The 12,690-nt window shown below is 35.1% G+C and overlaps 1 non-coding gene across 1 annotated transcript; it reads right to left on the bottom strand.

Moving 5' to 3' along the window:
- Positions 1-232: 232 nt before the first annotated feature.
- Positions 233-335, bottom strand: LOC145033099 (U6 spliceosomal RNA). The gene has a single exon (XR_013677341.1). It is a non-coding gene; the product is annotated as a U6 spliceosomal RNA (small nuclear RNA).
- Positions 336-12,690: the final 12,355 nt, after the last annotated feature.

A 12,690-nucleotide genomic window follows, 5' to 3' on the forward strand; every position in this document is an offset into this window, starting at 1 on the left:
TTGACAGGAAAAGTAAAAAACTTAAAGGAGACTTTATAAAAAGAAAGACCACCCTTACTAGCCACAAATGGTAAAAGACATCAACAAGAAGATCAATCTGACCATAGAATCCACATGTTGTCTGATCATGACTTTAGTAGATGAACTACCGAAACGTAAGAATTGCAATTGAACTCTATTAGCATTTGAAAATGGAATTAGGGTTCCAGAGAAGATGACGAAGGGTTTTAAATTTTTTTTGGATCATTTCTCGATTTGTGTGTGTCATCCTTGCACAGGGGCCATGCTAATCTTCTTTGTATCGTTCCAATTTTATCGGATGTCCCCAAAGGGACGACTGTAGATGAATAGTTTCACCATATAGAGGAGTAGTAGGTTATATGGGACGACGCGAGTTCTAAACTAACTAGTTTACTGTTGATGGTGATATATTCTCAATGTCTTTAAATTTAGGGTTAATGACTTAGGAGGGTAATTAGGTTTCCAGTTTTTCCGTATTAGGTCACTAAGGTTTTTTTTTGTGCGTATTAGACCAATATGGTTGTTATTACCGTTTACAAATAGTCATTTTTACCGGTTAAACCTGGTAAAAGGACTATTTCTAAACGGTAATAACAACCATATTGGTCTAATACGCACAAAAAAAAACCTTAGTGACCTAATACGGACAAACTGAAAACCTAATTACCCTCCCAAATCATTATCCCCTATAAAACACTTTGTTAAACAATCTGTATCAAACTACTTTTAGTTACACAGCATATCAAAAACTATTAATAATAGTTTTAGCTTCACTTTGAATATTTACAATTAGATCAATCACATACACGTAACACAAGAAAGAAAATCAACTATACACGTGGTTCCACCGGAATATGGGATTACGGTCTACACCGGCGGTAATCTCGCTTCTCTTGCTCTTATTTCATTGTCTTCCAACATAATTACAACCTTCTTAGATCGGATTACCGATTTGACTAATTGATACTTGAAAAACTTACTGAGCTATGCACTACATAGGGAAACAACTTTTAATCGATCTATTAACAAAGTACAGTTTAGAACTCCCTCTTTCTTTAACAGAATTAAGATATGAAATCTCTAATCTTTAAAGTTTTCTTTCTAAGGGATTTCGTTTTTGTTGTGCTATCGGATCCAGATCTAATCTACAATCAGTGAAACTTATTACTAAGATGGAAAACATGAATTGAAATCAGAAATATGAAATCAGGAAACATGATAACCCTGTAATCAGAAAGATTAAAGATGAAATCAGAAAAATCCAGATCTATTCTACATTCAACAAAACTCATTAGAAAGATGGAAAACAGAAAATTTGGAAGCTTGAAATCAGAAAGATGAAATTAGGAAACATGAAAGCAGAAAGATGGAACCTAGAAATCAGAAAGATTAAAGATGAAATCAGAAAAAATGCAGTTAATTTACAATCATATATACTTAGAAGATGAGGAATTTGAAGTTAGACTTTAGAACCTTTGAATCTTGATAGAGATGGTAGCGGCTGAAGAGGCGCCGAATGTGAGCGGTCGTGGTGGAAGCGTCGGAGGAGAGCAATCAATGACATGGATTAAGTGCCGACGTTTGGTGTGGCCGGAGATGGCGACATCCGACCGGAGATGGAGGCCACCGGAGGAATCACGATGTAAACGCGTGTTCTGGAGTAGGGTTGCGAATTTATTTCAAAATATCCTTGTTTGGTAAATATGTTTAAAAGCACACCTTTTAGGCAAATAATTTTAAAAAAAAACACCCATTTGGTTAAAAACTCTCGTTTTTTAGCTTTAGTTCTTCAATCAAATTTTGAATTTCTAAAAATTTCTCCGTTTGAGTACGTGAAATTCTGATTTAGGTACTGAATATGACAGTTGTACCCGTTCTTTTTTTTGACTGTGTAGATCTGATACTTAAGCTCTCTGTTACCGTAAGGGGAATGCGTGTCAACAAATAGGTTTGTGTTCTGTGGGTCCAGAGTTGTCGATAAAGATTCTTTTTAAACATTCAGAAGCAAATTATCCTAAAGCTGTTATTACCGCCCACAAAACGTTTCAGTATTCAATTTTTATTATTATCCAAGGTCGGGGTCTCGAATTACGATGTTTGGGTCCCCTAGTTATGACAGTTGATTCTACACTTCCGGTAACTATCCGGTCGCTTCGGTATTTTTTCATTTTGATTTCTCGTTTTCCTACTTCATGGAGACATTGTATGTAAAGATTGTAGTCATCTCGTGTTATTTGTTTTTTTTTTTAAGATGCAAATAGTTAAAAATGCTAGAAACAGAAAATCTTTTAGAGATTTTTATAAATGCAAACTAAGAAATAGTTAAAAACAAAATCTTTTTGTAATAATTTTTTTTAATGAAATGCATGCATGTAGAAACTAGAACTTAATGTATAAAGACCCTTCCCCAAGCTTAAGATTTGGCATCGGCCTGGATGCTGGGAGAGGGTAGGGCAATCTACTAACTGCAAGGGGCCCAACGTTGCATGAACTGCATAGTCTGTTGTACCGTTTGTGTCAATTGCTGAACGGAGGCGTTAGTTGCAGAAAAATCAGCGCGAATGTTGGCAACTGCTTGATCAAGGTGATCAAAACACCTCATGTATGTGTCATGGTACTGAGTCACCCGTCGGGTGTAGAAGTAACGCGCAATCTCTACCGAGGTGACAGAAGTGGATCCCCCACAGTTTGGGTAGTCGAGTGAGCGGCAGGAATAGGGGTGACATCTTCATGGTCGATGACTGGCCACTCAGGAGCTCTCAGGATGGGTACGGGAGCGCGTGGAATGGAGTCTGTAGAAGTATTCTTTGGTAAACACCACCAAGTTTGAGTGATGTCCTATTTGAGTTGGAGGAAACTGAAATCACCAGCAAGAGCTCGGAAATGTGGCTCACCATGTACCAACCATGTGATACTACCATCACCTTTTCTTCGAAGGAAAGATGAGGCTATAAGGACATTGGATGTGATGGTATTAGAGCCTTGTGTGATTTTCTCGAGATTCGGGCGCTTGCTCTTGAAACCCTTTTTGGGCTTAATACTGAAGAACTTGAAGAGAAAAATGTAGTTTTAAGAGGTTTTAGAGAGTACCTAAAAAAAATTTTCAGGCCAAAAAGCATGGGCAGAAAGCAGACCATGCATTTTTATGTTTTCCCATGCGTTTTTTTTTAAGTTGCGAAGACATGCATGGGTGAGTTCAGACCATGTGTTTTTCGAAGCTTCCCCATGCGTTTTTAAGCATGGTCTATTTTAGCCTATGCATTTTTAGACCTGCCCATGCATTTTTAGAATGGCCCGTGCAAACAAAAAATTCTTTTGAAATCCTCTATCGTGTCCAAACCGGAAACGGTGGAAACGTTTGGGGGTAAAGGATGTCATGTGTAGTATCACAGCAATTGCATCATAGAAATCAAAGTAAACACAACCATTACAATATAATATAAATATTTACATCTGTTTGATCCATTGTTTTTGTGTATGTCAAAAGTAGTGAATATGAAGACGAGACTCTATATGCTCCGTCTTCTCAAAAGCGGACAAGAGTACCTGTCTACCGATGTCCTAAGAATACAAGCAATTTTGAAAACGTATCAGCATAAAGCTGGTGAGTTCATAAGAATATTTTTGTAGTGAAAAACTTGTCATTGAATTTTGTAAAAGTGTATGCATGTTCCTAAGAAAATCTAATATTTTCTAACATGTTTGTTCATTACTATATGTATAGTTTGTTATGTTCTGAAAAATCCTAGCTACCATCAGTATGTATCGTGTGTTCTGTTTAAAAACCCTGGCTACCACCAGTATGTAAAGTCTATTCTGTTTGAAAACCTTGGTTACCGCCAATATGTATAGTAGTATTACTTAAAATAAAACCATGTATTATATCCCTGGAAACCCTCCAGTGTAATGTGTAGTAGTTCTATTATTTAAAATAAAACCAATGAAGAATGAAATCCCATAAACAAATATTAGTTTATAATATTGTGAGTTCGTATAACCATGCTTGATATGACTAGTGACCTCAACGACGTTTCTTCAGGCGTCGTATGGTATGATATTTCTCACCCCAGGCATACCTGCCTAACTGTAGCTAGCAGTTTAGGTATGGGATTGTTAGTCCTGAATAGATCTATTGTCACAACTAGGAATTTGAAGCCTTGTAAACATTGAACAACGATAACAAATGTAAACCAACAATGGGAAAGCATGTAAGATGCTTATTCATTGACAACCAAATCTCAATCAAACACATCATACATGCACTGCACATAGTCAACAAATAATTGGAAACCCTAGAAATCCTTGTTTAAGTCCATTTTGGACTAGGATTTCCTTATTGGGCCCAATGGGCCAATAAGCTTCCAATTGGATAATCTTGGGCTTAGAACTCTTGAATGAGCTCTAATTAGACCCACTTTCATTTATTTTAACAATTTGGGCCATATTAGGCCTAGAATGAAATAAAATACCTTAATGGACCTATTTGGGCGATAACTTACCTAATTAGCCCTAATGGGCCATAAAAATCATTTCTTGATTTATTTTGGGCTAATAGTTATTAAAATTATCTATGATTTGGACTTAGGCATTTAAGGGACCAATCCTTTCCTTTTTTCTCTCCATTCTCAGCCCAAGGCCAACCAAAGAAGGAGAGTTGACTTTTCCTATGCCACCTCAAATTTATCCATAGGTTTCCCATGCACCATCTCATGTTTTCATGCAAATCAACTCAAAAACCTCTCTTCTCTCCCCTCTCACTTGCTCTCGGCCGAATCCAAGCACACACACATTTCACTCACAATTCTCTTAAGAAAACTCTCTCCACTCCTCTCTATATTTTCGAGATTAAGGAAGCTTTCAAGGAGATTTAACCCACAAACACATCATTTAAGGTAAGTTGATGTTAGATCCATAATCTAGCTATTTCCTTTCATTCAAGAGTCATCTGTTAATTCATTCAAACTCATGATCTTTCACCTTAGAAGCATCTAAGTTCGAGATCCATCCAAGGAACTTGATAAGGCCGAAAATAGCACCAAACTTCTCCAAATCTTCTTCAAAACCGATCCACAACTCAAGGTGAGTTTCATACCCCCTTCTTTTCGGTTTTTATGAGTTTTATGGAGGAGAATACAAGAAAATATGTAGATCTATGTGTAAATGAATGGTATGTGTGATTTGATGCATGTATGTGTGTGATATCATGTGTTTTATGATGAATATGTTATCAAAAAGTGTGTAATAACCGAGATCTAAGACATGAGGAAGGAAATAAACATAACTAAAGCTATTTTACACTAATCAAGTCAAGAAAAATAGTTTATAAGGTTAGAATAAACATACTTGAACATAAAACCCATTTTTGGGCTTAAATTGTCAAAAATACAAACTTGGGGTAAAAGTCAACAAGTCACGGTTCTTGAAGGGTAAGAGGGTCCAAAACAGTTTCCATAAAGATTTTCCTGATTTTTAGAAATTTCTAAGGACTTAAAATGTAAATTTTTAACCTAATGGGCTAATTTTGGGTTTTTTCGGCCAATAAGCCCTAAAATGCGAAATTTTACAAGTTGAGGGGCTGGAAATGAAATTTTATATAAAACAGGGAGCAATTAGTATAATAAAATGTTTATAAGGTTCAAAAATGCTTTTTATTATAAAAAAGGACTAAAAATGCAAACTTTTTAGATTTTGTGCCAAAATTGTAAAAGTTGTGAAAAATGGGTCCTTAACCGAGAACCACTATTCTAGAGGGGCTGAAGCTGTCAATTAAATAAACTTTGGAAAAAAAATCGTGTTTTCATCAAACAAATCATACAAAAGTGTCAAGAAAAGTGTTTTAAGGACTAAAAATGAAATTCTTTTATATAAAAGGACCAAAAGTGTTATTTTTATAAAAGGAAGAGTAATGAAAAGGGTCTAACTCTACTTACAAACAATCAAATTAAAATACAAGATCCGCGAATTACCGACGAAAATGGAAAACAAATACACTCTCAATAATACATATCGTTACCAAACGAATTGATTCGGTCTCGAATCGATAACAACACAAAATCGTTAAACCAAAGTAATTCGTTAATCACGCGATAACTACGATGAGTCAACATACAAACTTTGGGCTTGAAATTTTCAAATCTTGCTTGTTGGGCCTTGCTAGCCCATCATCATGATCTTTAGGCCCAAAGGGATTATGCTTACGTGATATTGGGCCTTCTATGACCCAATTCCACGTAAAAGGACTTTCAATAGCTATAATGTGTTATTGGGCCCTAATGGCCCATTAGTACTGCTAGTGAGGTCGAGAAGTCAAATGCAAGTTGGGCCAAGTGTCTTTCGCATTCCCGATAGCCTTGAATAACTCCTGGTAATAAAGGGGGCTTCGTACCCTCCTTTCTCCTCAATTGTTGGGCTATGAGAAAACAAAGTAAACAGATTTAGGATGGTAAACAATAGTAATCAGGGTGGGGGATTAAGTGAGTAGTAACGGCCGACACCTTTAAGGATCGTTCGTAATCTGTAGTTATAAACTAGTCATTTTCCTAATGCGTGATTATAACAACTCACAAACCCTAATTAATCCAACGCCACCCGGGTAATCAAAAACATTTGACGTATCGATATAACAATAAACAAGTCATGTACTTCACGTATTGGGAAAACATCGGGTTTCCTGGGAAGTTCAACATTTTCAGTTGTGTGACGTATACAAAGTTCAACAACTATACATGTTTTAAAAATCAACAAGCATATTTACGGATCTTCACACTTTTTTTAAACAAATACTCTTTTCAGAAAATATCGGATTTTATGGGTTTACAAACCACACCAAATCATTTTACTACAACATTACTTATGAACTCACCAACATTTCATATGTTGACGTTTTTCAAAATAACTTGTATTCTCAGGTAACAGGTAAGTCGAAGAACAAGTATCAAGTTATGTCATGGTTTTTTGCTTAGATTATCTATCGAACAGTTTATGTTATGAAATTGTAATGACTAAAACAATGTAATGGATGTAAACAATATCAGTTGTATTATTTCAATGCATGGTGATGAATGATGTTATGATTCATGTATAATCATTGTGATGGTATTCAATTTAAGTCACAAGAGCCCTCGGATGTTTCCGTCGTCTGGTTCGGGGGTGTGACATCTATTCACAAATCTCATGCTCTCCCTCCAAGGGACTCTGGTTATACTTAATGTTGAGGATTTTACTGGTACCTCGAAGGGTACAAATGAAGAGATGTCTCACAATCCTGTATTAACTAGTTTACGTGTTGTTCTGTATCGTATTCTTGTAATTGAAACCGTCTGTATACTTGGTAGAGTATATATAATTGGTAGAGTATATATAATTATACGTAAAATAATTATTTAGTGTTATAATCTTGTTATCTGAACGTAGTAATGAATATCATAAACTAACGTTGTCATAGTTCATATGATTGATTATGTAAGTAGTTTGCATCGGTAAAACTGGTAATGAATTTCCCTCAAACTATACCTATTGTAGTTTGATTGAAAAGTTATGCTCGTGATTTATTCTGAAAACTATGTAATTATGTTTAGAAAGTTTTCTTTATGCTCCGCATAGTACAAAAGGGAATATATATATATATATATATATATATATATATATATATATATATATATGGAAATCATTGGATTGTATCAATTGCATAAGTTTTAAACTGGTTGAAAACCTTTTGTTTTAGTTCACAAAATCATCTGTATTTGGCTTGTATTCCCCCTGAAAACATATAAAAACCATAAAAGCGTAGGGGTATGAACTCATTGTTTGTTATGTGAAAGCATCGAACTGGAAACGAAGATCCAAGAGTTGTTGTATGTAGCACTTAGCGGAATCCTAATATCAAATAAATGCATATATGTATCTAAATTAGCGATTTCATTAGATAAAGTGGTAGAAAAACACTTGATTTCGGTTAAGGATGTTACCGGGACTTGATTGAATCGAGGAAACGGGTTTTTCACCACTTAGGAGGTGTGTACGGTCTTGAACAAAGGTTTACAGCTGTGAAGAGAGGTTTATGGCCGAACATGAAATTTACATCCGTGAACGCCACTTTGAAGGTTTTACGATCCTTGCAGATTTGAAGGGTATACGGCCGTAAACTCAAGAACAAGTGTGACGCCCATAGATCCGGGCTAGTCAATTTAGAGATAATAGGGGTTGAAAATGACTTTTTGACAAAGATTATTTAGAATAAATAATGTTAACCAAGTTGTAGAATACATCTCAAGGGTTCCGTACATATAAAGAATGCCGAAATCCGAGTTATAACGAAGAAGTTATGGACCGTCGAGTTTTTACAGCAAAACCAGCACGACACCGGGAGACATAAATAGTGAATTTATGATGGAGGACTTTTTAGCCTTAGTAATCTAAACAAAAGTCGCAGAATATATTAAACTGAGAGCGTCCATAAAAACAATTTCCAAATCTGACTTCGTATGAGGAAGTTATTAATTTCTAACATTTGTCATATCACTGCACAACCCGAAACTCGAATTTTAGTTCGAGCTGTTTTTGGCCTACGCGACCTAAATGAGAGTTGAAGATCTCATTAATAGGAACTCAACAGTAAAAAGAAAGACGAAAACGAAGTCTGTACGTAGAAGTTATGAATTTTACGCGGACATTTAACAGTATAATCTCTTCCTACTGTTAAAATTAAGATCAGTCGAGAATTAGCAGACAGAGTCTAAATGAAAGTTTTAGATCTTGTTTTTACCTACGCACATATATAAAGAATGTCAATATTAGAGCTCGTATGTTAAATATATGGACGAAACTTGGTCCCTACTCTTCGAGCGCGATAAATTCGATACAGTTTTGTAAATTTGAGATATAATGAGAATTAGCTGACGGCATCTTAATGAAATGGAGTTCGTGTAAATGAAATGGCATCTAAATTTGTAGTAATCATAAATACCAACGCGTGGATATAAAGAATAAATAATGTTAACCAATTTGTAGAATACATCTCAAGGGTTCCGTACATATAAAGAATGCCGAAATCCGAGTTATAACGAAGAAGTTATGGTCCGTCGCGTTTTTACGGCAAAACCAGCATGACACCGGGAGACGTAAATAGTGAATTTACGATGGAGGACTTTTTATCCTTAGTAATCTAAACAAAAGTCGTAGAATATGTTAAACTGAGAGCGTCCATCAAAAGAACTCCCAAATCTGACTTCGTATGAGAAAGTTATGAATTTTCTAACATTTGGCATAGCACTGCAGAACCCGAAACTCGAATTTTAGTTCAAGCTGTTTTTGGCCTACGCGACCTAAATGAGAGTTGAGGATCTCCTTAATAGGAACTCAACAGTAAAAAGAAAGACGAAAACGGAGTCTGTATGTAGAAGTTATGAATTTTACGCGGACATTTAACAGTATAATCTCTTCCTACTGTTAAATTTAAGATCGGTCGAGAATTAGCAGACAGAGTCTAAATGAAAGTTTTAGATCTTGTTTTTACCTACGCGCATATATAAAGAATGTTAATATTAGAGCTTGTATGTTAAACATATGGATGAAACTTGGTCCCTACTCTTCGAGCGCGATAAATTCGATACAATTTTGTAAATTTGAGATATAATGAGAATTAGTTGACGGCATCTAAATGAAATGGAGTTCGTGTAAATGAAATGGCGTCTAAATTTGTAGTACTCATAAATACCAACGCGTGGATATAAAGAACGTCAAAAATGGAGTTCGTATGAACGAATTACAAATTATAATAGCATATTTTTGTATTAAAATAATGTATAAATCATATATACGCACACACACATACACACACACACACACACACACATATATATATATATATATATACACACACAAATTTATATATCATTAGAAAGGTATCGACGATGCGGTTATTATAAGACTAGTGTTGAGTACTTTCCACATTAGTTTAGTACAAATATCGTTAAATCTATTTCAAATAGTATTATGAAGGGGTGTTTAGTCGTTTATATAACTATAAGGCCGTTAGGTAATTATGGAGTTCAATTACTATAAATAAGAGGCTTGGGCTCTCATATTTCTTGCACCATTCTCTTGATTCAAGAGTCTTCTCTTCTTATCCCCCGAGCATTTTGGTCCCTCGTGATTTGACTTCTCTTTCTGTAGTTTTAGTATAATAAGGTGAGCACTGAAGCGTTGCATGAATCTTTCTTAGAAAGATTCACCGACGAAGTTCTGCCCATGCAGAGCCCGAATTCTAGCTAAAACCCCATTGTAAGTAAGTTATGCTTACCCTATTTTAATATAGCTTATATTTAAAATTAGTATTGTTATTATGAACTTATAATAAATATTTGAGCTATTATTATATAAGTGTCGTTATAATATCTTTTTAACTACTCGCGGTACGGGGAATCTGGTTTAAAGGGCCGCATAGGGTTGTTGGATTTCAGAAGTGCTATATGCCAAAATGGTCCTGCCATTCGGTGTTTTATGTTTGGCCCCTATCTGTACATAGTGGTTGGAAAGTATTGTTTAAATGCTTGTATAATAATAATAAGACTAATAATTAGTCACGGTAAATATTAGACTAAAATCTAGTGGTAATAATACTAGATTTCGTCGAAGGAAATTATTTTAAAGTAAACGAAGCGTTGTCCGTGTACCGAGCCACCACCTTATCAAGTGAGTGCATGGTCCCTTTCATCTTACACATAGATATGGAGTATTTTATATAAACTACATGCTATGTGTGCATATTATCTGTATAATTGCTATCTATGCTGGATGAACGATTTTATACAAGTTTTATATGATTTAAACTGTATATGTATTTATATCTACATAATATGTTGGGTAAAACATGGGTAGATGAAATATGAGTTGGATGATGAGTTAAGAGGTGATATAGACGATGAGGTAAGGGTGAGAGGTGGACGACGTGAGAAGCCTTGTTCTCAAATGCTGCCCCGTCATCTAGCAGAGTATGGATGACAACCACGGACTATTCTAGACAGTCTAGTGAAACACTAGCAGACTCACAACCTGTAGGTGTTGTGAACGATATGTTCACCCGGTGTACTCTAAACCTTGGCGATCATGCAGACTTGATGTCTAAACCCTAGTGACTATGCAGACTTAGTGCCTAAGCCTTGGCGATCATGCAGACTTGATGCCTAAATCCTGGTGACCATGCAGACTTGGTGCCTAATCCCTGGCGACTATACAAACTTAGTGCCTATTGTGTAAACCGTGGGAACGATGGACTTCGTGCTGATTCCTTAGGATGATACTTAGGAATAAATGAACGAGGAATAGCTAATTCTTAGGGTAGATCCTTAAGAGTAAAGAAGATAATGGGGATGGGTAATTAGGTTGATTGTTTGATGTTTAAACATAATAATTATATTATTGTGGGTTGAAAACCCTATGTACTCACCAAGTTTCCCAACCTGACCCACTCAGTTTATTTATATCACAGGTGTTGATATGAAGTCACATTACACTGAGAGATTAAGGAGATATAAATCACTAGTAAAAATGAATGTAAGTTCTGTTTATGTTTATGTTTCTGTATTGACGATGACATCCCAAATGTTTTAAAATGAATAAAAATATTTTTCTTCGAAAATGCTTTGATAACGTATTTATCATGTTTTACTAAGAACAAATTCCGCAACATTTTTATTAAAATAGGTACTCTGATTTTCATAAAGCATTGACAAAATCGGTCTTTTCTGGCCGTGAAAATGCGGATGTCACAACAATGGTGTTTGATTTCGAATAAAACATGTTCCAGATGCTCCAAATCGACCCCAAGTGACGATTTTTGATGATTTTCGGGAGAAAAGATGTGTTTTTGGTGTTTATGGTCCGGTGTTCTAGAGATAGAATGAGAGAGTTTTCATCCAAGAAGGTTCAAATAGAGTTTGGGGTCCTATAGTTATAGGCTGAGGGTATGGTCAATGGTGGGGTCCACCTGGCACCAACCGCAAACGGGCTTACGACTGTAAACAGGTGTATGACCGTAAACAGGTACACGACTGTACACAGGTGTACGACCGTAAATAGGTATATGGCTGTACATAGGTGTACGGTTGTACACAAGTGTACGGGCATAAACAGGTATACAGCTGTACACAGGTGTACGACCGTACACCTACTTAGGCCGAAAACTGTTAGATTTTTGATACTCTTCGGGGTTTTCGCGTGATTTTTGGTTTCGACTCGTACGTGTGTGTGTGTGTATATATATATATATATATATATATATATATATATATATAACATAATAATTTTTCCAATATATATATATATATAACATAATAATTTTTCCAAACCTAGGAAGTTGATGAAAATCCAATAAAATTCAAATTTTATTAACGGTTAGGCCATGCATTTTATGCATACCCATGCGATTTTTTACATGCCCGTGCATTTTCTTTCTATTAAACTCAAAAACTAGTTTTTTTTAACCTCATAATTTTTTTTTTTAAACATGACTCCCTCTCAATCTTTTAGATAGTTTTATTATTATTATATATATATATATATATATATATATATATATATATATATATATATATATATATATATATATATATATATATATATATATATATTTTGATGTGAAAATATTTAAAAGTACTTGGCTATGATTGG

Source organism: Lactuca saligna, chromosome 2 (assembly GCF_052625555.1).
Source record: "Lactuca saligna cultivar CGN05327 chromosome 2, ASM5262555v1, whole genome shotgun sequence".
Classification (NCBI taxonomy): Eukaryota; Viridiplantae; Streptophyta; class Magnoliopsida; order Asterales; family Asteraceae; genus Lactuca; species Lactuca saligna.